This window comes from Schistocerca nitens, chromosome 7 (assembly GCF_023898315.1).
Source record: "Schistocerca nitens isolate TAMUIC-IGC-003100 chromosome 7, iqSchNite1.1, whole genome shotgun sequence".
Taxonomy (NCBI): domain Eukaryota; kingdom Metazoa; phylum Arthropoda; class Insecta; order Orthoptera; family Acrididae; genus Schistocerca; species Schistocerca nitens.
In genome coordinates this window covers 68,878,768-68,901,445 of record NC_064620.1, presented here as the reverse complement: position 1 = coordinate 68,901,445, position 22,678 = coordinate 68,878,768, and the positions used below count along the sequence as shown (strand labels likewise).

The 22,678-nt window shown below is 41.5% G+C and overlaps 1 protein-coding gene across 3 annotated transcripts in view; it reads right to left on the bottom strand.

Moving 5' to 3' along the window:
• LOC126194934 (uncharacterized) overlaps window positions 1–22,678 on the bottom strand; it is a 274,312-nt gene that overhangs the window by 16,139 nt on the left and 235,495 nt on the right. The gene's annotated exons all lie outside the window — the stretch shown is intronic.

Genomic DNA, 22,678 nt, shown 5'->3' with positions numbered 1-22,678 from the left:
CAACAAGCATGGAAAAAAAGAAAGAAAACAATAAAACATACTTCAGACATATATACACACAAAAAGACATTTTGCAAACAATCATTTGATTGAATAATATCTCAGCGTAAAAAAGAAAAGAAAAGAAGGAAAAGAAATAGAAACAAAAATGGGAAAATAGAGATTCCATTTGTCCTGATAGCAACTTTACTTGTAGCTAATGAAATTCAATAGCTGGGAAGTTGCAACCAACCATGGCAATGTAATAGTTATGTATACTATAAACAGTCTTGAGAAACAACTAGGCAGAAATGTGTTGTAAATGACCATAGCTAAAGAGGAAGGAAGAAAAAAAAAGGGAAGTGGGTCATCATCATCATCAAGTCACAGCTGTTTCCAGGGTGCTGGTGATAAGCCTATTCAAACTTTTTGAGCACATCCTAAAGGAACTTATCCCAAAGGAGACTACCTTTGACATAATCCTTCTTGACTATGCCAAACCCTCTTCTCTTTGGCTGTCTCACATATCTTTTCCCATTTACAGTCATTTCAAAGAATTTCTTGACTATCTGTTCTCTTCACCCATTTCACATGATCAGGCCATCTTACACTAGACTGGCAGCACACTGCATTTCCAGCACACTGCATTTCCAGCTGCATTCATTCTGTTTCTTTCATTCCTTACCTTACTCTTTTTTGTTTGCCTCAGCACAGATCTAGTAGACGCCATGTCAGTAGCTTGGATCTGGTTAACCACTGCCTCTGTCAGAGCACAGGTCACAATGAGAATATAGAAGGTACTAGAGATGGTTAGTTTTGCCTTGTGTGGTATCTGATTGACCCAAAGGAAGCATTTTACTTGATTGTAAAACTGGGCAGCTTTATGTGTACAGTTTAGAACTTCACTTCAAGGTAAGTCTGTAGATTCTATCACACTGCTCAAATATAGGAAATGTCACAGATTTTGAAGGGGTCTTCCATTTGTAAATCAGACTGTCCTTGTCTACTTACCTTTACAAGTCTTTGATTAACTGACTCTGAAATCAAACTCCTCAAAGTAATTATACCATATATTTAGTTTTCCTTGGACTGCATTAGTTTCTCCCCATATAATACTGTCATTAGTGAACACAACCCATTTCATTTCAGGTGCTGCCACCTGTTGAAAACCTTATCTTTGTTCTAATGGTCACCATCATCCTCGAAGTAGTTCCCATCCGCACGTACACACCAGTCCCAGTGCTTCTGCCATTGGTCAAACATTACCTGGAAGCCCTGTTCTTTGAGGGTGTTTATCACCGCCAGTGAAGCTTCTTGAATCCTCTCTAGACTGTCGAACCAACAGCTTTTCAACTTGAGTTTGTTTTGGGAATAGCGTGAAGTCGCAAGGTGCCACAAATATGGGGAGTACGGTGGGTGGGGTAAAACTACCATGTTGCTTTTTACCAAAAAGGTCCTGGTGAGCAAGACATGACTGGGCAAGTTGTCGTGATGCAACAGCCAGTTCCCTCGACACCTAATTTTGGGCCGTCGGCACCGCACGTTTTCACAGAGCTGTCGCAAAATGTCACAGTAGTACGGAAGTTCACAGTTTGGTTGGGTGGGACGATTTCTTTGTGCACAATTCCCTTGGTATCAAAGAAATCAATGGTTGTGCTCTTCACCTGTCTTGCTTTTTTGGTTCTTGGAGAGCCCGGGCTCTTCTATTGGGACGATTGTTGCTTTGTCTCTAGGTCATAACTGTAAATCCAGCTCTCGTCGCAGGTCATAATCCATGACAAGAAGGTTGGATCATCAGATGCGGTCTAACGAAGATCCGTGCACACTTCAACATGCTGTGCCTTCTGATTGGCAGTCAAGATCCTTGGCCAAATTTTGCGCCAACACATTTCATCAGTCAACATTCGTTGACGTGTCCCATAGCCAATACTCACTTCATCCGCAAGGTCTTGAACGGTTCAACGTCGATCAGCATGAACCAATTGTTGAAGTTTGGCAACAATGTATGATGATGTGCGGCTAACAGGCCTTCCAGTGTGAGCGTCATCTTCGACATCTGTACGGCCAGCCCTGAACCGAGCATGCCACTCAAACATACGTGTACAGCTCATGCTCTGTCCCCCAAACACTGGTTGCATCATTCCAAGGGTCTCTGTAGCACGTTTCCTGAGATTTGCAGAGAATCTGATACACATGCACTTTTCTGTTTGCGGATCCATCGTAAAATCACTACACACCAAACATAGAGTATTACGGAAATCACTGTGGACATGCAACACATCCTCCCAACTAAATGCCACTCTACACACTGATTCATCAGATATGCAGCTCTCGCCACCTAGCGGTGCAAGTATCTACTACTTCTACTTTCCAGATGGCGGCACCAGTCCCGAAAATTTTGGATTCCACCTCATATGGCTCCTTTTTTTTTCCATGACATCATTCTTCACGATGATGAGAAGAAGTGATACAAGGTACTCCCCTGGTGGACTCTACATTTGCTCTCATACGATTCTCCATTTCCTACTCTGCATCTTCTGCACAGCATCTTCACTTTCTCAATCAGTATCTTGGGTATATTTATTCTCTACAGACATTCCCAGACTTTGGAATCTGGTACACTGTCATAGGCTTTTCTATGTCTAGGAAGACTAGCTGATGCTTTTATCTTTCTCCACGTGTTTTCTCGTTGCGAAGATCAGGTGAATTGAACTCCTGTTTTTCAGAAACCCACATGTTTCTTCTTCCAGGTAGGTTCAATTATCCTTTGCAGTCTATTTCCTATGACTTCCCCCAAAATTTTTTAATCCACACAAAACAATGTTGCACATCTGTTATTTTGAGGTATTTTTCTACTAACGTTTTTGAATAACGGTATAATTACATGTTTGGCCCAATCAGCAGTGATTTCGTTCTTTCTACAGATTTCATTTAACACACTGTACAGCCAATGGATTCCATATGTTCCTGCTGCCTTGATTATGTCTGCATTTAATTCATCAACTCCATTAGATTTTCCTTTGCTCATGCTTTTCAGAGGAGTTCGACTTCCAACCTGCATAGTGGTGCTGTTTCTTTATTGCTTCTGTTCTAATCACAATGCCCACTCTGCATTTCATTATCATTCAATTGTTGTTCATGCCTCAATTCATTCAAGAGTTGGTTGAAGAATTCCTCCATTATTGTTTGAATATCTGTCATGTTTCTGACTAGGCTCTCATCTTTGCCCTCAACTACCTTATGTGGCATAACATTCCCGATTCGGAAAATGAGGATCGCTGTCCAGTGAGGCAGTAAGAGTTAGTATGCTCTGTATGCTCACAATGTGACACGTGTTATGTATGTGTGCTTACAAATAAGTAGTGTGGAAATTGTACCTCTGCGCTGTGTCACTATTCTGCTATCACGTTGAAGCTACCCTATTTCCCACAGTGGTGACCCTGAATACCTGCATCGCGCCACAGAAAATCTGCCACACCAGTTACACCATCAAGAATGCTGCTGTTACAAATGGTACAACCTAGCCGTTTCTTCAGTAATGTTGACAAAATCTCTCAACAAGTGCTCATGAATTCTATGAACATACCATGTGCAAAATCATTAAATATCTGCCAAGGCTTGGACGATACTACAGTGCCAAAATGACATAGCGACAATGCCTTCATTGTCTGCCACATCTTCAGAGCAACTTCGCATCACTGCTGCTGCCAAGCAGCAAACTGTGTCTTTAAAATAAATACTCCATATTTGATAGTGGATCTATTCCTGGTATATCAGACAAAAGTGCAGCAGAGAGTCACAATAAACAATGGCTGCCCGCCTTCATAACAAACATTAATCTAAGTGCCTTCAACTTTTGCACAGGAAACATCGTGTGTTCCAGCACTAGTGATTATGAACATTATGACATTCACATTAAGAGCCTGAAGCATATGGACACCCACAGTGCCATTATGACTGAACAATAATGGTTGCACCATACCACTCCGTCATTCCATTTGTCATCCATCTGCCAATGGACCACAGGATCAAGGTTTACATCACCTTTCAGTATTTGTGCTTTCCAATTTTCCAAATCTTGTTCTGACTGTTGTGACTATACGTGAGTTCCGTGAGACAGACTATGATGTGTCTCATTTCCCAGCTGCACCGGGCATCACAACCGACTCACTTCCAGTCCAGCTCCATGCTTCACATTTGCATCACCCAACACCAATACCAACCATTGACTCCAAGAAAGCATTTTTCATGATCTAATCTGGGCAAGGTCAGATACCGCTTCTTCCCGGTTTGAGTGATGTCACACCCACATCAGTCACACCGCAAATGACTGCACATCTGCACAAACTCCATGAGACACAGACAGTGCCATTGGATAATAAATGGACCATGCCTTCCTTCCGTACAGTGCCAGGACCTTACATGCACTCTCACATGCATTGTTCACTGTCTCAGACTTCTGACATTGGAAAAGTTGTACCTATTGCATCGGCTCCAGAACTTCACTCAGGTGTACGGCTATTCTACCAACAGCCACCCAAGTTCTATGCACATTAGATACCCATGCCGCAACATGACGCACCTCATACAGGCTGCCCTACATCAAGCCGTATTTCCTGTCTGTCTTGCGCACCGATGCTCCTGCACCTCCCAAGTCTCCCACGTTGCTCCACGCTCTCCTCGTGATAGTGCCTTACAATTAAACCATTGACAACCATCATACTGTTCACCACCATCCAAAACTACCGTTATTCCACACGGACTCTCCCATGATGTGGTTTGCCCTCAGCGAGTGTTTGATGTCAGACAGTGGCATCATTGGGGATGATGAGAAGTTTGTCCCCTCTTAATCACCTCAGAGACAGTGCAGATCTTATTAGCAACTTGCTTTTGGATGTTCCAGGCTCTCACAAATATGAAACTGCTAAGACACTGCTGCTCCGATGACTAATACAAACGCCTGAGCACCAACTATATGTCATCGTCAAAGAGACTACTTTGGGCAACAGCATGCCTTCTTCCCTCTTTAAATCAATCACGCCCTCCTATTCTGATGGGATGGCTAGCAGTCAAACTGCGGTGTGGTCAGCAATATACTACCTGCTGTCACTGCAACGCCCTCGGTCACCTGTGAGTTCTAATTGACCCAGAGCTCCTGCCTGATCACACACTATGAACACATTGGCTCCTAAAACTGCCAGTGAATATCCAAACAGTGATACGAGTGCATGAAGAGACACCACAAGAGCTTAAACTTCAACCTGCTGACAGAATGCACGCACTATCACAACATCGCATTCTAGTCAACAACCAACAGTGTCACGCTGCAGCTGATCTCAATATGTCTGCACTGAAGCTGAGTTTGCACAATCCTGGCCGAGCTGCCCCAACATTCCGTGCAGCCGCAAACTGCCCAACAATGGCCAGACCGACCCGAACTGGGCTATGCTCCCCACCTCTACCACTCCAAGCACCAGTGGACAACAGAAGACACCTACTCTGACAGCTGAGGTTGTCACCCCCCCCCCCCCAATTGGCCACTGCCCCGACTGTGTATAAACAAAAGCCGCCCCAACCAAGTGCATCGCCTGCTTCCATGCCCAGCACACAACAATGCTACTTCTGGTTTCGAACCAGATTTGGGCAGTATGCATTGCACTGCAGACTACCCTGCATCTACCCAAACTAGTACTGTGACCTGACATAGGTGCAGCAGGCCACTCTTCAATAATAAGACACCTCTGCACACCACAACAAAACAGCAACAATGCAGCATTTCAACGGGCAGATGGCCAAGACTATTTGTCCATGACAGGATGTATTTCCTTGTTGATACCATGGCTGATGTGAGCACTCTACAGCCTGCTCTTGCACCTACTACACTGTTGCCATCGATGTTGCAACTGCTCAGCCAATGACACTTTAATTGCAGTTGCAGGAAAGGCACACATCACACTTGAGCTTGGCACGGATACGCAAATACCTTGGACATTCCTAGTGGCAGAGACAGCTAAACCGGTCCTTGTAGTCAACTTTCTCTGGCACTACCAACTACTGCAAAATTTAAATCACGCCCTCCTATTCTGATGGGATGGCTAGCAGTCAATCTGCGGTGTGGTCAGCAATATACTACCTGCTGTCACCGCAACGCCCTCGGTCACAATGCCACCACTTGACACACCACTCAACCTGAAGCTACACAAAGAAGAACTTTTCAATCAACTACACTTACAGGAAGCCGAGTACTCATCATTACATCATGACAATGAGGTCACAAGCCTCACCAACGGATAACTACAGAGACGAACCATGGACACCACCGCATCACTACACACAGCATGGGGTGCTCTATGGCGGCATAATATCTCTGACTCGGTAAATGATCATCACTGCCCCATGAGGCAGTGGGAGTTACTGTTATGCTCTGTACACTCGTAAAGCTTACAAATGTTATGTATATGTGTTTGCTAATAAATAGTATCTCTATGCCATGGCACTATTCTGCTACCACACTGCCGGTATCCTATTTCCCACAACTTCATGGATTCTTGGCCTTAGCGTATTACTTTGTCAAGGAGTTTCTTATTACCATTGCAGTTTACTGTGAATTTGTCTGTAAATTCCCCCCAGAATTTGTTTTTCTCCTCAGCTAATACACGTTTTACAATTAGTTTTCATTGCCTGTATTCTTGGGTCAGTATTTTCATGTGTTTTTCATTCTTCAGAGTCGTCTGCTTTATGTTTCTTTTTGTCCAATAGTTTCTTTGGTTTCTTGGATGTACTTTATCTTTTATCCTTTTGTTTCATTGTGGTGTTTCTCGTTCTCTAACTCTGGTGTTTGTATTCCATTCCCGCAGTTCTTTGTTGTTTCTCCAACAAAGGCATCCCAAAACTCTTTCCACATTGTTCTTCATCACTTTGTATTGCACTGGTAGGTAACTTATCTCTTATTACTTGTAAAAAGGAACTCCACTTTTTCAACTTTCTAGCTCCTAGTTCTTCATCTTTTGTTTTCTTTGCAACCTAACCTTTGTAAACACAGTGCTTCAGAAGATTGCCACTGTTATCCTATGATAGTCATTCAAGTTTTCGCTAGGTATAGTCTTCACATCTGTTAACCAATCAACTTCTTCCATCATTTTTTTACGATGAAACCAATTAGAGATTTCCATCTTTTATCCCAACTTATCTTGATATTTTGTGGCTGCCTCTATTTTTCATCCTTATGTTCTCGATAGTCAATAAGTTATTTCTACAGAAAGAGAGTAGTTATTTGCCATGTATTTCTGCTTGCATATCCAAATAGGCCAATTACAGTCTTATAGTTTGTTCTATCCTTCCCAACTTGTGCATTTAGATCTCCCATGACTATTATTACTGTATGGTTAAACGATGATGGAGTCCTCGTGGGTAAAATATTCCGGAGGTAAAATAGTCCCCCATTTGGATCTCCGGGCAGAGACTACTCAAGAGGACATCATTATCAGGAGACAGAAAACTGGCGTTCTATGGATCAGAGCATGCAATGTCAGGACCCTTAATCAGGCAGGTAGGTTAGAAAATTTAAAAAAGGAAATGGGTAGGTTAAAGTTAGATACAGTGGGAATTAGTGAAGTTCGGTAGCAGGAGGAACAAGACTTTTTGTCAGGTGAATACAGGGCTGTAAATACAAAATCAAATAGGGGTAATGCAGGAGTAGGTTTAATAACGAATAGGAAAATAGGAGTGCGGGTAAGCTACTACAAACAGTATAGTGAACACATTATTGTGGCCAAGATAGACACGAAGCCCATACCCACTACAGTAGTACAAGTTTATATGCCAACTAGCTCTGCAGATGATGAAGAAATTGATGAAATGTTTGATGAGATGAAAGAGATTATTCAGGTAGTGAAGGGAGACAAAAATTCAATAGTCATGGGTGACTGGAATTTGAGAGTAGGAAAAGGGAGAGAAGGAAACATAGTAGGTGAATATGGACTGGGGGTAAGAAATGAAAGAGGAAGGCATCTGGTATAGTTTTGCACAGATCATAACTTAATCATAGCTAACACTTGGTTCAAGAATCATGAAAGAAGGTTGTATACGTGGAAGAATCCTGGAGATACTAGAAGGTATCATATAGATCAAATAATGGTAAGACAGAGATTTAGGAACCAGGTTTTAAATTGTAAGACATTTTCCAGGGGCAGATGTGGACTCTAACCACAATCTATTGGTTATGAACTATAGATTAAAACTGAAAAAACTGCAAAAAGGTGGGAATTTAAGGAGATGGGCCCTGGATAAACTGACTAAACCAGAGGTTGTATACAGTTTCAGGGAGAGCATAAGGAAACAATTGACAGGAATGGGGGAAAGAAATACAGTAGAAGAAGAATGGGTAGCTCTAAGGGATGAAGTAGTGAAGGCAGCAGAGGATCAAGTAGGTAAAAAGGTGAGGGCTAGTAGAAATCCTTGGGTAACAGAAGAAATATTGAATTTAATTGATGAAAGGAGAAAATATAAAAATGCAGTAAATGAAGCAGGCAAAAAGCAATACAAACACCTCAAAAATGAGATCCACAGGAAGTGCAAAATGGCTAAGCAGGGATGGCTAGAGGACAAATGTATGGATGTAGAGGCTTATCTCACTAGGGGTGAAATAGATACTGCCCACAGAAAATTAAAGAAACCTTTGGAGAAAAGAGAGCCACTTGTATGAATATCAAGAGCTCAGATGTAAACCCAGTTCTAAGCAAAGAAGGGAAAGCAGAAAGGTGGAAGGAGTATATAGAGGGTCTATACAAGGTGAGGACAATATTATGGAAATGGAAGAGGATGTAAATGAAGATGAAATGGGAGATATGATACTGCGTGAAGAGTTTGACAGAGCACTGAAAGACCTGAGTCGCAACAAGGCCCCAGGATTACACAACATTACATTAGAACTACTGACGGCCTTGGGAGAGCCAGTCCTGACAAAACACTACTATCTGGTGATCAGGATGTATGAGACAGGCGAAATACCCTCAGACTTCAAGAAGAATATAATAATTCTAATTCAAAGAAAGCAGGCGTTGACAGATGTGAAAATTAATGAACTATCAGTTTAATACGTCATAGCTGCGTAATACTAACGCGAATTCTTCACAGATGAATGGAACAACTGGTAGAAGCCGACCTCGGGGAAGATCAGTTTGGATTCCCTAGAAATGTTGGAACACGTGAGGCAATACTGACCTTACGACTTATCTTAGAAGAAAGATTAAGGAAAGGCAGACCTTCATTTCTAGCATTTGTAGACTTAGAGAAAGCTTTTGACAATGTTGACTGGAATACTCTCTTTCAAATTCTAAAGGTGGTAGGGGTAAAATACAGGGAGCGAAAGGCTATTTACAATTTGTACAGAAAGCAGATGGCAGTTATAGGAGTCGAGCGGCATGAAAGGGAAGCAGTGGTTGGGAAGGGAGTGAGACAGGGTTGTAGCCTCTCCCTGATGTTATTCAATCTGTATATTGAGCAAGCAGTAAAGGAAACAAAAGAAAAATTCAGAGTGGGTATTAAAATCCCGGGAGAAGAAATAAAAACTTTGAGGTTCGCCGATGACATTGTAATTCTGTGAGAGACAGCAAAGAGCAGTTGAACGGAATGGACAGTGTCGTGAAAGGCGGATATAAGATGGACATCAACAAAAGAAAGACGAGGATAATGGAATGTAGTCGAATTAAGTCGGGTGATGCTGAGGGAATTAGATTAGGAAATGAGACACTTAAAGTAGTAAAGAAGTTCTGCTATTTGGGGAGCAAAATAACTGATGATGGTCGAAGTAGAGAGGATATAAAATGTAGACTGGCAATGGCAAGGAAAGCATTTCTGAAGAAGAGAAATTTGTTAACATCGAGTATAGATTTAAGTGTCAGGAAGTCATTTCTGAAAGTATTTGTATGGAGTGTAGCCATGTATGGAAGTGAAACATGGACGATAAATACTTTGGACAAGAAGAGAATAGAAGCTTTCGAAATGTGGTGCTACAGAAGAATGCTGAAGATTAGACGGGTAGATCACATAACTAATGAGGAGGTATTGAATAGAATTGGGGAGAAGAGGAGTTTGTGGCACAACTTGACAAGAAGAAGGGACTGGTTGGTAAGACATGTTCTGAGGCATCAAGGGATCACAAATTTAGAATTGGAGGGCAGTGTGGAGGGTAAAAATCATAGAGGGAGACCAAGAGGTGAATACACTAAGCAGATTCAGAAGGATGTAGGTTGCAGTAAGTACTGGGAGATGAAGAAGCTTGCACAGGATAGAGTAGCATGGAGAACTGCATCAAACCAGTCTCAGGACTGAAGACCACAACAACAACAACAACAACAACAACAACATGACTATTACATTTTCATCAACATGGTCCTGCAGCTGTTCCTGAAATATTCTTTTTTCTTTGACAGGGCAGCCTAACTGGCCTGCTTGGGCTTGTACTATAGTTATTATTTTGTTGTGTGTCACTGGAATCAGTTTTATCATCTTTTCATTAATATACATGACACCTGACTCTTCTCTGCTGAGAATAAAGTCTACCCAACTTTTAGCTTCATTTTTAATGCCACATCAGCAGAGGATGAAATTATGTCATAAAAGCTACTTTCCTGTTGTTCTCCACTTTGTTCCAGTGAGGCCCAGCACACCTAGTTTCCTTCTTTCCATTATATCAACAAATTCTTCGCATTTACAAGTTGGTGTAATAGTATCTACAGTTCCATCTCTTAAGTTTTATACATAATAAATGAAAAGCAACAGTTTGCTTTTGTTCTACAGTTGTTCATGATTTTGTTTGTTTAGCCCCTCATTTAATGCTCTTTCCTTGGTTCCGACTGTCATCAGGATGAGATCCATCACTAATTTAGAGCCCTAGAAAGAATTGTGATAAATCCAGTTACCTTTAAACATTCTAAAGCCTCCTTTTACATTTAAAGTAATTTAATTACACTTTTGCCCAAGTGATACTCCTTGGAGCTAACAAGTGAGAGCTGAGTGCTAGTGCGCCTTGAGATAATGGTCAGCTGTGATCAAAAGACACTACCACTTCCACATGCCTCATACTACAAATTAAAGCCTATAGCAGAGGGATAAATTGGTTCAGATCTACTTCCAATTATTCAGAAAAATTGCTAACATTCCCACTTTCTTCCCATGAGTACAGCAGTGTGCGTTTGGGTGTCTGTGGGTGTGTACTTGTGCTAGAAAAAGAGCTATTGCTCAAAAGCTAGTGTGAATGTAGTTTTCTGTTATTTGTTTCTGTGTTCCACACGTTGATCTGCTATAGGTGATAGGTTGCCTTTCCCTATTAATGTTTTTTCTACACACAATGAAGACCTCACTTTCCACATGGACATATGCATACTTTTCTAAATATATTAAGTTATTAACACACTAATTTTATGGCTGACTCTTAAACAGTCATCTCAAGATGTTAACAGGTGCAATCAAATGCAGATTTTTCAATTGATTGTGGTTTCATCTGGGAAAGTAAAACAAATCAAAAGCTGAGATGATTATGTTGCTTCCACTGCCAAGTACAAGGATAAGCTATTTCAACAAGAGAACACAATTTTATTGAAATCATCTATCAATATAGTCACCCCATATTTTGATGCACTTGACCCACTATTGCACAAGTTTTCCAATACCCTCCAGACACACACGCGCACGCGCGCACACACACACACACACACACACACACACAAAATTGTGGCACAGCAACCCAAGTACGCACTGCTCTCTGACTGGGACTGAATGGAAGACCTGTTAAGCATCATTAAGTAGATTAATCTGCATATGTTTGCCACATCAACAGTAACTAATCTGTTTTTCAGATTCAAAGCACAGAATTGCTCAATATTGGCGTAATTTGTGGCTTTAGCTGGATGCCCCACTCTTTCCTCATCCTTCATGCTTGTTAGACCACTTTTGAAATGTTCAATCCACTGAAAAACACTTCGCTGTGATAAAAAATTGACCTTGTGTTGTGCTGAAATTCTCCTATCAATTGCCACCCCCAATACCCCTTCAGACAACAAAAGAATGGATTACAGAACACTATTCTTCTATAGTGCAAACAGAGAGTGGTGTGGCCATCTTTACATCGCGACAAGGCAAAGTGGACATTGTGATAACTTTGCAACATACCACAGATTAAGGTAATGATGTCATCTACTGGCTGGTGAGCATACAAAGCAATAGAGCCAACCTAAAGCCAATCAGAGCGAAACTGCAGATACTTGTCGGCATACCCTCATACACTGCATCAGGAGGATGGCACAGCAATACAAATTGGAATGATAATCAGGTGGAATGTGGTTAGAATGTCTGTGTGTGTGTGTGTGTGTGTGTGTGTGTGTGTGTGTGTGTGTGTGTCCCTCCAAAGAGTCCTGAGGTGCACTTTATGTGGTATTTTGGTAGATATTTGCAGTTTTATTTTTAAAGCAGAATTTTATATGCTCTTTCAATAGCATTATCCCAAATTAGTCTTGTGCGATATTCTTTTTATCCAAATGTATTAACAAGGGCTGTAAAACACAAAAAATCCATGCAGCAGCACTACTCAATTGCTTCAATTGCTACTGGCATACTGGTCATGTTTTACTGTCCCTGTTAATGTTGTTGTTGTTGTTAATGTTGTTGTTGTTGTTGTTGTCTTCAGTCCAAAGACTGGTTTGATGCAGCTCTCCATGCTACTCTATCCTGTGCAAGCCTCTTCATCTCTGACTAGCTACTGCAACCTACATCCCTCTGAATCTCCTTACTGTATTCATCTCTTGGTCTCCCTCTACGACTTTTAACTTCCACACTTCCCTCCAACACTAAATTGGTGTTCCCGTGATGCCTAGGAACGTGTCCTACCAATCAATCCCTTCTTCCAGTCAAGTTGTGCCACAAATTCCTCTTCTCTCCAATTCTATTCGGTACCTCCTCAATAATTAAACGATCTACCCATCTAATCTTCAGCATTCTGCTGTAGTATCTCATTTCAAAAGTGTCTATTCTCTTTTTGTCTAAACTGTTTATCATACATGTTCCACTTCCATACATGGCTACACTCCATACAAATACTTTCAGGAAAGCCTTCCTGACACTTAAATCTATACTCAGATGAAAGAGAGTTGTCAGGGCTGGCTCTCCCAAGGCGACGAGTAGCTCTAACCGAATGTTGTCTTCTCCCAGAGTCTTGTTTTAACTTAAGTCTTTCAATGCTCCGTTGAATTCTTCACGCAGTATCATATCTCTCATCTCATCTCATCTTTATCTATGTCCTCTTCCATTTCCATAATATTGCCCTCAAGTACATCACCCTTGTATAGACTCTCTATATACTATTTCTATCTTTCTACTTTCCCTTCTTTGCTTAGGACTGGTTTTCCATCTGAGCTCCCGAGATTCATGCAGATTCTCTTTTCTCCAAAGGTCTCTTTAATTTTCCAGTAGACGGCATCTATCTTACCCCTGGTCATATATGCTTCTACATACATACATTTGTCCTCTGGCCATTCCCACTAACCCATTTTGCACTTCTTGTCAATCTCATTTTTGAGATTTCTGTATTCCTTTTCACCTTCTTCATTTACTGCATTTTTATATTTTCTCCTTTCATCAATTAAATTCAATAGCTCTTGTGTTATCCAGGGATTTATATTAGCCCTCATCTTTTTACCTACTTGATCCTCTGCTGTCTTCACTATTTCATCTCTCGAAGCTACCCATTCTTCTTCTAATGTATTCCTTTCCTTTGTTCTTCTCAACCGTTCCCTAATGCTCCCTCTGAAACTCTCTACAACCTCTGGTTCTTTCAGCTAATCCAGGTCCCATCTCCTTCAATTTCTATCTTTTTGCAGTTTCTTCAGTTTTAGTCTGCAGTTCATAACCAATGAATTATAGTCGGAGTCTACATCTGCCCCTGGAAATGTCTTGCAATTTAAAACCTGGTTTCTAAATCCCTGTCTTACCATTATATTATCAATTTGAAACCTTCCAGTGTCTCCAGGTCTCTTCCACATATACAACCTTATTTCATGATTTAAACCAAGTGTTAGTGATGATTAAGTTATGCTCTGTGCAAAATTCTGTCACGCAGCTTCCTCTCTCATTCCTTAAACCCAGTCCATATTCACCTACTACTATTCCTTTTCCTCCTTTTCCTACCACCAAATTCCAGCCCCCATGACAAATAAATTTTCATCTCCCTTAACTATCTGAGTAATTTCTTTTATCTCACCATACATTTCTTCAATCTCTTCATCATCTGCAGGGCTACTTGGTATATAAATTTGTACTACTGTGGTAGGCGTGGGCTTTGTGTCTGTCTTGGCTACAATAATGCTTTCAGTATGCTGTTTATAGTAGCTTATACACATTCCCATTTTTTATTCATTATTAAACCTACTCCTGCATTACACTTGTCCGATTTTGTATGTGTAGCTCTGCATTCACCTGACCAGAAGTCCTATTCCTCCTGCCAACTTCACTAATTCCCCCTATATCTAACTTTAACCTATCCATTTAAGTTTTTAAATTTTCTAACCTACCTGCTTGATTAAGGAATCCAATACGCAGTATGCCAGTTCTTTTTTTTTTTCTCTCCTGATAACGACGTCCTCCAGCTTAGTCAAATGGTTCAAATAGCTCTGAGCACTAAGGGACTTAACATCTGAGGTCATCAGTCCCCTAGAACTTAAAACTACTTAAACCTAACTAACCTAAGGACATCACACACATCCATGCCCAAGGCAGGATCGAACTTGCGACCGCAGCAGTCGTGCGGTTCCGGACTGAAGCGCATAGAACTGCTTGGTCACAATGGGCGGCTCCAATTAGTCCCTGCCCGAGATCTGAATGGGGAACTATTATATCTCCAGAATATTTTACACAGGAGGATACCATTGCCATTTCACTATACAGACATGCTGCATGCCCTGGGGTAAAATTACGGCTGTTGTTTCCCCTTGCTTTCAGCCATTCACAGTACCAGCACAGCGATGCTGTTTTGGTTGAAGTTACAAGGAAATTCAGTCAATCATCCAGACTGTTGCCTGTGCAACTACTGAAAAGGTTGCTGCCCCTCTTCAAGAACCACATGTTTGTCTGGCCTCGCAACAGGTACCCCTCCATTGTGGTTGCAACTACGGTACAGCTATCTGTATAGCCGAGGCCACGCAAGCCTCTCCAGCAACAGCATGGTCCTTGGTTCCAATCCTGTTAATGCAATCGGTACAACAATTGATAACACACATCAATAAAACAAACACAAGCATAGCACTAGACTTATTTGAGACCACTCTATAGAATGGGCACATAAAATTCCATTTTAAAATAAAAATAATTTTGTTTGTAATGGGAAACAAAGGCTTGCTTTCAATCAGTACTATGCGTCTCATGAAAGACTTGATGAGTAGTATTTGTTTGGGCTGATTCCAGCTACACATTGCAAAAACCAGATTGCAAAATGTTCAAATGTGTGTGAATTCCTATGGGACAATACTGCTGAGGTCATCAGTCCCTAGACTTATACACTACTTAAACTAACTTAACGCTAATGACAACACTCACACCTATGCCTGAGAGAGGACTCAAACCTCCAGCGGGAGGATCAGATTGCAAATATCAGCTGAGACATCAGAGAAAATGCATCTGGCTCTTAGGAAGAACAACCCGGCATAAGAGCGAGATGTACACTCGCACCCATATCCATACACTCACATTCATATGAGAGAGAGAGAGAGAGAGAGAGAGAGAGAGATAAACTGGTAACTAAATATTTCACAACAGGGAAGTAATTTATACAAGATATTTTGATAAATGTACAAAGTTAACCTCTCTACACATTCTTCAGCTGACTGCTGCAACATCAAAAATGACTGTCAACTTGTGAAGCAAGAACAATGAGGTTGTTTCTCAGACAAGAAAAAAAAAAGTGTATGTGGCTAGGGACTCTTGTTAGGTAAACTGATTGCCAGGTGCCACTCTTCTTAGTTGACACCATTTGGCAACTTGTATGTTGACTGAATTATTAAACAGTCTGCTTAAGATAACATTTTAAAATCTATACAAATGCAGTTTAATTTTGTGGAAGACTTTAAGACACATCTGAAATGAATTTCTATAGTGAGATAAAACTGTTAAATCGTTTGTATTATTGAAAAGAAAAAGAACAAACAATTTAATTACCACTGCCTCTGACAACAAACCCATCTTCATTACTGGATTCTCATATTTTCATTAAAATAACTTTGTGATAAACTTTTCAGTGTTTCAAATGGTTGTTTATGTTTTCTTTTATTTAAATTATAGTTGGTTTTGAACAATTGTCCTTTTCCAAATGCCACACATGTGTAATAATACATAATTATTAATAGTGGAGAAGTGTATCTTTGTTTAATAGTAATATTACTTAAAAATAACAAAAAAAGTGGCAAGATCTACATATCTGGTATGATACACATATATTGTCTGTTGATAGGCTTTAAGTGTCCGCCCCTGGTAGCTGAGTGGTCAGCGCGACAGATTGTCAATCCTAAGGGCCCGGGTTCGATTCCTGGCTGGGTCGGAGATTTTCTCTGCTCAGGGACTGGGTGTTGTGTTGTCCTAATCATCATCATTTCATCCCCATCGACGCGCAAGTCGCCAAAGTGGTGTCAAATCAAAAGACTTGCACCTGGCGAACAGTCTACCCGATGGGAGGCCCTCGTCACACGACACTTTTTTTTTTAATAGGCTTTAAGTTTAACCTCTTTGTGGTTGCTGACATGTGATCTTCGTAAAGTTTCCAATATGCACTGAAGCACCAAAGAAACTGGTATAGGCATGCATATTCAAATACAGAGACATGTAAACAGGCAGAATATGGCCTACGGTCAGCAATGCCTGTATAAGACAACAAGTGTCTGGCGCAGTTGTTACATCAGTTACTGCTGCTATAATGGCAGGTTATCAAGATTTAAGTGAGTTTGAATGTGGTGTTATAGTCTGATGGGACACAGCACCTCTGAGGAACTGATGAAGTGAGGATTTTCCATATGACAATTTCACAAGTGTACCGTGAATATCAGAAATCCGGTAAAACATCATATCTCTGGCATCATTGCAGCCAGAAAAAGATCCTGCAATAACAGGACCAATGACGATGGAAGAGAATCATTAAACGTGACATAAGTGCAACCCTTCCACAAACTGCTACAGATTTCAACACTGGGCCATCAACAGGCATTAGCGTGCGAACCATTCAATGAAACATCATTGATAGGGCTTTCACAGCGGAAGGCGTACTCGAATACCCTTGATGACTACACGACACAAAGCTTTACACCTCGCCTGGGCCCAACAACACCGACATTGGACTGTTGATGACCGGAAACATATTGCCTGGTCAGACGAGTCTCATTTCAAATTGTATCCAGCAGATGGACATGTACAGGTATGGAGACAACTTCATGAATCCTTGGACCCTGCATGTCAGCAGGGACTGTTCAAGCTGTTGGAGGCTCTGTAAAGGTGTCAGGTGTGTGCAGTTGAAGTGATATGGGACCCCCGATACATCTAGATATGACTCTGTTAGGTGACACGTATATAAGCACCCTGTCTGATTACCTGTATCCATTGCTGTTCATAGTGTATTCCGATGGACTTTGCCAATTACAGCAGGACAATGAAACACCCTACATGTCCGTAATTGCTGCAGAGTACCTTCAGGAATACTCTTCTGAGTTTAAACACTTCTGCTGACCAACAAACTCCCCACACATGAACAACATTATTGAGCATATCTGGGATGATTTGCAACGTGCTGTTTAAAAGAGATCTCCAACCCTCATACTCTGGATTTATGGACAGTCCTGCAGGATTCATGATGTCAATTCCTTCCAGCACTACTTCAGACATTACTTGAGTCCATGCCACATTGTGTTGTGACACTTCTGCGAGCTCACGGAGGCCCCAAACGATATTAGGCTCTTCAGTGTACGTCTCATTGCTAATTGTGATCTGTCCTATTGTAGGTGCTATGTTTTAATAATAGGGAAGTATGGCAGTTTTTCTTATAGCTCACTAGCCCTAGTGTTTGAGAGCATGCAAGCCACCTCTTAAAAAAATTGTGACATGTCATCAAAGTAAGTATATTCCTACATGTGCCTGGCCCTTGAAAATGAAAAACTGTGAAAAACTCGTGGATTAAAATGAAAGGAATTTAATATCATGGTGGTCTTGCAGGATTCCCCTCTCATATATTCTACACAGTTTAGTTTCATGCAACAGTAAGTGGTAATGCACCTAACAATCAATCTTTTGTTTTATTACTGAACAGTAATAATATTGTGCAAAATCAATCAGCAAAAAAAAAAACTAAAGATCTATAGAATCATTGCATGGGAGACCCCCACGAGAAAGGTTCAAGCACATAATTTGAAACATTTTCTGTTTCCATTCACACTGACACTTTTTCTTCACAAGGTGTACTACATCCTAAATAAAGGGTGTCCAGTGAAAAAATCCCTGATTTCAAAGTTAAATATCTCAAAAACAAAGACTGATAGACGGGTGCAACAAATGGTACATTTATTGTGAAAGCTGTAAGAATTTTGTACAGAAGTTATACAGAAGTTTCAAAATAGTTCAAAAAGCTGCTACCAGATGACACTGCAATCGAAACATGGATTGCCTATAAATGGTGCACACAGCTGAGTGATCTGTTCTACTGTTGAAAAATGGAAGGATGTTAGCATACTGAAGGAGTATGTTAAAATCAAGTATTACACTGAACAGTCTGTTTTTCCAGTACTAGAGTACTACAGGTTGGAAAACAGTCCTACAGCAACACAACTTAATGTTCCAAAAGGACCTCTTGAGAAAACCATTCACAAGCTCTTCACCAAATTCCAATGGACAGGCAGCACGGCTAATGATCTAGTGGGGAATGTTGGCCTTAGCAAACTGTAGTTATTCCTGAAAAATTCTCCATCATTTCTGGAATTATTCAGCAAAATTCAAGAAAATTCATCAAAAGAACTGAATCAGAGACTGGTTTGAAGCATTCCATCATGAAGAGAAACCTAAGACAAAGTCTACACGTTCCCGTTCAAAATCTGGAGCCACCAGGCTATACCTGTAGGAGCCGTGGTGAAATGAGGCTGGCTGTCTTTGTGACCCAGATTCTCGCAATTACTGATGATGAAGCGTACTTCCAACTGAACAGAGTCATGAATAAACAAAACTGGTGATTTTGAGGTTTTGAAAATCCCCATGTGTGTGTAGCAAAACCATTGTAATCCCCAAAGTTATTGTTTGGGCTGAGGTATGCATCGAAGGCACTGTTAGCCCTTTTTTCATTCGAGAAACTAAATGCTCACTAGTGAACATTACATTGCAATTTTGGAACACCTTGTCACCAAACAGCTAACATTGGAAGATCAGTCACGCACCAAGTGGTTCATGCAAGATGGAGCCAGACACATCGCACCAAAAAGGTATTTCGCTTTCTGGATGAGTACTTTAGGGATAGAGCCACAGCACTGGATTATTGCAAATTTTCTGGCGCAGGGATGGGCTGATCTCTGTACTTGCCCATTCTAACTCCTTGTGACTATTTGTGGGGTACACTGAAAGACACTGCCTACCGGAACCATCCCACTGTACTGGGCAAGCTTGAATCGGCAATCGGTGTGGCATCTGAATCCATTTTCTTTGAGCCACTACAGGATGTGATAGTAAATTTCGCAGTTCATTTGTGACACCTCCGTACTGCGAGTGGTGAACATTTCAAAAAGACTGTGATGTGAATGTAAAGATCGCTTGCAGGGGACGCGTTTAATTATGTGTGCTGATACTGTACGAGCTGCACAGCATACAGTGCCATCTGATAGTAGCTTTTTGAAGTACTTTGAAACTTCTGTATAAAATTCTTACAGCTTTTACAGTAAACATACATTTTATTGCATGCAATCAATCTTTCGAGATATTTAAGTTTGAAATCAGGGACTGTTGGTGGTTGATGAAAGCTTGTAGAGTGAAGATTCAATTTTTGTTGTTGTTGTTTACGATTGTGGTGATTAAGAGGAAATGTGGAACAGTTTGGGGTAGGGTGGGGTGGGGGAATAAAGAATGAAAATTCAGTGCTGGTATACAACCTCTTCCTCTCACAATGCACCACTAGGACCATCATGTTTAATATTGTCATCTGAATGGCAGATAACTACCTACAGTATCACTTTAAACAATGGAACAATGGAAAATCTATGATAGAATAACAACAATATGAAATGGATATATTTCTACTTACCACATCTAGGAGGCATTGAATGGCAGTCTGTCACACTGAATGATGACGATTATTAGATATTAGAAGCTATCAGATGGAGTCCTCCTTCAGTTGTAGAAACAACAGTCACATTTGTATGTGCACCACTCGTACGCCCATGGCCACTGTCGTGTCTAGGCACTACGGCCTGACTGTCGTGAGCAGCAATCTCAGCTGGGGTGGGTAGTGAGGGTACAGAAGAGGCATGGGACAGTATCTGGAGGGATAGCAGGGTAGGGGTGGGGGAAATGAAGGAAAAGGACTATGGTGTGCTGGGGTAGTAGATGTGTGCGAGGCTAGAGTGGGAGCAGACAGGGGATAAAGGCTTGTCGGGACAGGTACTAGCGAAGGCTGAATTCAGGGGAGGGAGGGAGGGGGGTCATGGTTATGAAGGATATGTTGTAGTGAGAGTTCCCACAAGAGTAATTCAGAAAAGCTGGTGTGGGTGAGAAGGATCCAGATGGCACACAATCTGAAGCAGTTGCTGATGTCAAACACACTTTGCTGAATGGCACACTCAGCAACTGGATGGTCCAGACATCCCTTGGCCACAATTTGGCAGTGGTCATTCAGCAGTCAGACAGCTTGTTAGTGGTCATGCCCATCCCATATCCCTACACATCCCCTCTCCCTGACTGAAACCTTTACCTCCACGAACTAGAGCAGCATGCACAATGCCACCACGAAAATCTGACCAATTTGTTGAACTCACACTCTTGCCTTAGACTACTGTTACCCGCCTTTGCTAAGAGAGCCTCCATCAAACCTCCACTCCTACAAACCCTGCCTTGCAGTTCTACTACATCTGCCACATCTTCAGAAACTCCTTTCCACCACCCTACAAAACAAAGAGTGTAAACAGACCTGCAACACAGTTACAAACCTGTCCTCCATAAGCATCAGTCCCACAGATGTATCAGTCCTTTCCAACAGTCTGATTTTTTGTCCAGCTCCCAAATTCAATCATGATGGGCTTATTAAAGACCTTACCATTTTCTTCCAGCCCTTACAGTGAAGACACTTTGTCACCACCCTAATAATCAAGTGTGAACCAAAACCAATACTGAACCCTACCTTACTCAATTTACTCCTCCATTTAACTGTGATACACCGCATCCTCCATTTAACTGTGATACACCACATTTTCCCTCTAAATCATCTCCTGATAACTTTCCAGAACTACCTAATCCCAAACCTTGTGTCATCATTGTCCCCCACCCAAACCTCTCAATATAGGAAACCAATGTTACAAATTCAGAAGGAGCTGCAATCCACCAAAAAACTGATCCTGACCTTATAATTCTACCTGCTGACAAAAGCTCCACCACTGTGGTTGTGAACCAAAGGGACTACCTGTCCAAGGGGCTCCTCCAGCTCACGAATCCACTTACAAGCCTTGCTCAAGTGACCTCATTCCAGAAATCAAGCATTATCTCCAGTACCCCCTTAAATCCCACCTTACTCCCACCATTCGCCGCACTCCTACCATCTACATCATTCCTAAAACACACAAACTCCATAACCTAGGTCAACTCATTGTGGCTTGTGCCAACCCATTCATGGGCCTCCTTGAGGAACCCTTCCTAGTTGCTCAGAATCACAAACCCTTCACCTGTTCCAGGTTTACTGATATTTCATCTTCAGGATCTGGACCAAAGTTGAGGACACTCAATTTACATTGATCCAGAACTCCAACACTCACTTCACCTGGTCCTCCTCAGCTCATCAAGACCCCTTTTTTGATGTCAGCCTCCATTTCAAGAATGGCTCCATCAGTACCTCTGTACTCATCAGACCTACTAATTACCAACAATACCTCATTTTCAACAGTAGCCACCCATTCTATACCAATATATTCCTTGCATACAGCCTAACCATCTGTAGTCACTGTATCTCGCCCCACAGTGGTATCCCCACGTGCACTACAGCAACCTCCCTCACCCCTCACCCCTAATGCACTATCCCTCAACCTCCCCTCCCCACACTTTACTGTACCCTCACTATCCACTGCAGCAGAAACTGTTGCTCACTGTAGTCAGGCCTTAGTGCTCAGAGAAGACAGTGGTTTTGTTTGTTTGTGTGTGTGTGTGTGTGTGTGTGTGTGTGTGTGTACACATCTGAAGAAGAATTTGAACAACATAGGAAAATACAGATTGCTACTTACCGCAAAGAAGACACATCAAGTTGCAGACAGGCACAATTAAAAGACACTCACCTAAAGCTTTTGGCCACAGCCTCCATCAGCAAAACACACACACACACACACACACACACACACACACACACACACACAAAAGCAAGCACACACAGATGATGGAGTTGGCTGTTGTGTGTGCGTGAGGTGTGCTTCCTTTTGTGTGTGTGTGTGTGTTTTAC